Raw genomic sequence first — 5,552 nt, 5'->3', positions numbered from 1 at the left:
TTCAGATAAAGGAAAGATTGTAGGGTATAGGTGACACTATTGCTCATAAATCCGCCTTGTGGGAATACTTCAAATCCTTTCAAATACATAGTAGGGAAAGGATCCCTAAATAAATTATAGAGAAGTATGAGAAAACTATCTGTTTTATGGTTGATAAGGACCAATACCACATGGAGGCAGTTGAGCCAAGAACTGTTTGGATCATGCCCATGGGGTATGGGTGATGGTATAATGAAAGAATAAGTATCCGGTCAACTACTAAGAGGGGGGGGGTGAATCAGTAGATAGAAAAACTGATACAAACCTCACCAATCTCAAAATTCAATCTCTCAAAGCAAACTTAGAACTATCAATGTAATACCACTCTAAAGATAAAAACTCATAAGATAAACCAGTTGACTGTTACAACAAATTAACAGTAAACAAATTCTTCATTTCTCAATACTTTCTCTTATCACGACTTATCAAAGTAGTTAAGTAGTTAAGTAAATCAACTATAAGAAACATAACCACAAAAACATTCACCACTTGACACAAATATTTTTGATGTGGAAAACCAAATAGGTAAAAACCACGTTGAGAAGAGACTCACAAGATAACTATATGAAGTCTTCTGAAGTTTGCTCTGTTAGGAGCCTATCATGTTAAAGCTTTACAAAAGTCCTATTAAGAACTGATCCTATTAGGAATCACCTGGTTAAGGGATTGACTAGAATGCCTTGTTAGAAGCAATACCCTATAAGGAGTAACCTTGGTAGAGGATTTGAAAATCCAAGCTAATGGATCAACTTGTTAGAGGATTTGATAACACCAAGCTTGTTAGAGCTTACCCGGTTAGGGGATTTCAATTCTGCTGTAATTGTTAGAAAATAATAGGAGTTTGCTAATCTGTTTGAATAACACTACACTTGCTTGATCAGATCCATTTCATGCTCCTATCTGCCTTTACTCAAACTGCAGATACATCATCCGGTTCGGCAACCACACACTTAACTGATCTTTGCTAACTCTTTAAACTAAACAACTTCATCGACCTTATAAATAAATCAATCAGGTCGGTAACACAACAAAAACCTAATTCTCATAGAGATTACAAACAAATCGGTTCAAATATGACCATTGGATTACATAGCAATCTCTACACGTCAATCAAGAAAACCTTGATTGCTCCTTGATCACCACTTCATCGAACTTAGTAATTCATCATGTGCTTTGCATTAGATGCAATACATTTTCTCATTCCCTAGACAAAAACCGTTACATCAACTTGCCAAAATCTCTTCAAATTGTCTTCATACAATAATCATATGTGTTAGAATAATTACCGCTTATCATTAGAATATAAAACATATGGATTAAAAAATCCCACCTTCAGCTCTGCAACTCTCCCGCCTTTGTCACGTTTGAATCTATTCCCCTGGATGACTGCCCCTTCTGGGGAGGTCCTTCCCCCCTGCAACTGGACCCCATACCCGATAACACGGTCGGATCACATGCTGCTGTTCTGACTGTGGGGACCCCATGGTTAGTGGGTCATATGGAAGAAAATGCCAAGTTTGACACCCTTCCCACCACGCCGGTTCTGACTGACTCTGGCCTGGATGGTGAAGGGAAGAATATACCACATCCGGGACCAGAAACTTCTGCCGGATAGGGGGGTTTGGAGAATGGAAAGAAGGATCCTAAGTCTAGTTGGAAGAACACCCTCCTTGGGTCCACAAATTTGACCTTAGAAGCAACTTTGGCCAAATTTACCCAAACGGAGGAAGGAACTGAGATCAAGCTCCCAGACAATCTCATGGACAAAATCATCTCCTCCCTTCACCTAGCCATCTTTGGTTGATTCTTTTCATTCCAACCATTTATTGACATGATCAGGCAATGGGCAAAATCTCGATGGAAGATAAAAGGTAGCGTGGACATCTCAACAATGCTGGGGGGACTCTTCCTATTCAAGTTCAATACTGAGGAAGATCTGATCTATGCCCTGTCGGCTTCCTAGGCTATGGCCAAAATTTTATAACTCTGGCTAAAAGGAAGCCGGGATTCGACCCCTTAGCCGAACTCAACCGCATGGCTGCTGTTTGGGTTAGGCTTCCTGGCCTCCCACTGAAGTTCTAGGATGAGCGAATCTTCCGCTAGATAGGGAACTCGTTTGGCAGCTGTGTTGCAGCAGACTCGATCACTCTCAATAAATCCAGGTTGGTTTATGCTCACTTTTGTGTCAATGTTATGATTAACAAGGCTCTCCCTAATTTTGTGTCTCTAAAATCAAAATGGGGAAAATGGTCCCAGGCTATTATCTATGAAAATGCTACCCTCTTTTGCTATAAGTGTAATAAACAAGGCCATACCTACACTGAGTGTAAGTCCCCAGTGACTATTGAGCCCAAGCTCAAAGAAAAGGCTATCTGGGCTGAGCCCATCAACCCAAATGCTCCCTCATCATTTTCTCCCCTGGAGCTGACCAGTGCAAATGAAATCCCCGAGGACTACCCCCACACATACAGGATCCTTGCAATCTTAAAATCCCTTGTGGACCCTGTTAAGATTGTTAATCCTATCATTCCCCTAGAAGAAGGTGAAATCCCACCAGTGTTGAATCTCAACCTCTCCCCTAAACCCCTTTCATCCCGAGGTTTGTTGTCAAATGGCATCCCCCTCATGCCCTCTGCTACCCCCATCCCCTCATCCTTTCAAGCTTCCATTTCGGATGAAGTTATGTCTCCTGTGGCTGAGGTTAAGCTTTTTACCTCAACCCCACCTTTCTCCTCTGGTATGGAGGAAAGGCTCGCTCTACCAGGGAACTCCTTGACAACATTCCCTCCTGTGAAACCTTCACCTCCGCAATCTCCTCGGGCAGGTAATAAAGAATGGATAACCCAGAAGAAGAAAGCCAAAGCCAAGAAAGCGGATGTGGGGGGTACTGAAAATAAAGTTGGCAGACCCTCGGAAAGGGTCCTGAGACACAAAGTTATGGCCAGGGATATTGCAAAAGGTAGGCAACTGACCCTTGGTGGAATCAACAAAAGTAAGAAATGAAGTTCCTCTCCTGGAACATAAGGGGTCTGAACAGTCCCCAAAAGCAGTTCACTATAAAACAACTCATTTTGGAGATGAAAATTGATATTTGCCTTCTGCAGGAAGTCAAAATGTCCCACCAAACTTTTGCTACCATTGCGGGTAAAATTTGGCTGGGGGTGACCTTCCTGTATGTTGATGCTTTGGGGGCGTCTAGGGGTATCACCACCCTATGGGACCCCATTAATATTAAAGGTAAGTTTTTCACCAGCTCCCAAAACTTCCTAGCGGTTACTCTCCAACATGGTGAATACTGTTGGCAGATGTTCAACATTTATGCCCCCAACTCCAAGATAGGAAGACGACTTGTATGGGAGGAAATTTATGATCTCATATTGGCTAACTAGAAGGCCCATTATATGCTTGCGGGAGACTTTAATTCTCCCCTCTACCCCTTTGAGAAGTGTGGAGGTCTTGCAGATTTTACTGACAGTATCAGAGATCTGGCCAACTTCATCAACGTTTCTAGCCTTATGGATATTGACCTCCAGGGCGCTCCTTTCACATGGTCAAACAATAGGAAAGGCAAACATCTAATTCAAGGTAGACTGGATAGATTCCTAGTTTCCACTGACTGGGACATTAGCCATAACTCCTTAAAAATGCTCCCAAGGACTGCTTCTGATCATAACCCCCTTCTTTTCCATTGGAAGGATAGACCCTACCAGCCCCCCCCCCCTTCCTTTTCACTATGAGATTATGTGGGCTTCTCACCTTGACTTCAGAGATTTGGTTAGGAATTGGTGGGCTACCTCGGTCCAAGGGACAACCATGTTTAGAATTGTGGAGAAACTAAAGCTCATTAGCAAGGAAGTCAAAGGCTGGAATAGGACTACCTTCGGGGATATTTTCAAAAAAAAGAAGGATCTGGGCTCCAGACTGGAACAACTTCAAAACATAATGGCTACTGGTAACCCCCTGGAACCCATGTTGATGGAGGAAGAGGATTGCCATAAGAACTGGAAGGATATCCTCTCTAAGGAGGAAGTGTACTGGAAGCAACGATCCAGAATTCAGTGGCTGAAGGAAGGGGACAAAAATTCCGCCTTCTTCCATAGATCAACTTGCATTCACAAGAGAAGGAACAATATCAAAAGTATCAAGGATGATTCTGACTAGGAGATCACTGGAGATTCCCTAATTGGACAATGTGCTTCTGATTTTTTCACAAGGTTATACACGGGGGCTGGAGGAAGGGATGCATCTCTACAAGATAACCTTGTGAGTAAGCTTCCGACTGTTATTGAGGAGGAGGATAACTGTCAACTAACTGCCCCTATCTCTGCGGAAGAAGTCCACTTGGCTATTTTTGCTATGGGGGCTTATAAGGCCCCGGGTCTGGATGGTTTCCCTCCGACGTTCTTTCAGGATTACTGGGACATTGTTAGCTATGATGTCACCAAAGCTGTACATGATTTGTTTAAGACTGGGAAATTGCTGAAGAAAATCAACAACACTTACATTGTTCTTGTCCCTAAGACTGCAAATCCTAGTTGCATGCAGGATTTCCGCCCCATAAGTCTATGCAATACTATATACAAGATAATCTCCAAGGTCCTTGTGAACATAATTAAACCCCTCTTGGTGAAATTTATCAACTCGTCCTAGAAAGGCTTTGTTCCGGGTCGCCAAATTTTGGATGCTGCCATTGCCACTCATGAAATAATCCACTCCATGGATAGGAGCAAAATACTAGGTATGGCTTTCAAACTGGATATCTCAAAAGTATATGACAAAGTTAATTGGAATTTTCTCTTCAAATCTCTCTTAAAGCTAGGTTTCAACCAAAAGGTGGTGGATATGATTTGGATATGTGTTACCATGGTCCAATTCTCTGTTTTGATTAATGAGACTCCTAGGGGTTGCTTCAAAGCAGAAAAAGCTATCCAACAAGGTGACCCCTTGTCCCCTTACCTTTTTATCATCATTGCTGAAGTCTTGAGCAGAAATGCGGCGGACCTAGTTACCAATGGAAGACTTCAAGGATTCAAAGCTGCTTCCATGCTCCCCCCCTCTAATATCCAACAATTTGTGGATGACACTTTTCTTTTTGGCAAGTCTTCTGTTATGGAGGCTAAACAGTGGAAAAACCTACTGACTGCTTATGCCAAGGCCTCGGGTCAATGCATTAATTATGAGAAGAGTAACCTCTTCTTCTTCAACACTCCTAATGACCTCTAGCTCAGAATTCTCTATATCCTTAGTTACAAATCTATAGCTCTCCCCGAGACTTACCTTGGTCTCCCTCTTACGGTTAAGGAAGTCACTCCCTCTTTCTGGAACACTATCCTTGAACGGATGCAAAAAAAACTTGCCGAATGGAAAGGGAAGTTCCTTAGTAGTGCGGGGAAGCTCCAACTCCTCGCAACTTCCCTATAGGGGATTCTTGTGTATTTCTTGTCCATGTACAAAATATCAGGTGCCATGTGGGAAAAACTTGAGAAAATCCAAAGAACCTTCTTATGGACGGG

Source organism: Cryptomeria japonica, chromosome 4 (genome assembly GCF_030272615.1).
Source record: "Cryptomeria japonica chromosome 4, Sugi_1.0, whole genome shotgun sequence".
NCBI classification, from domain to species: Eukaryota; Viridiplantae; Streptophyta; class Pinopsida; order Cupressales; family Cupressaceae; genus Cryptomeria; species Cryptomeria japonica.
Note: the sequence above shows the minus strand (reverse complement) of the source record.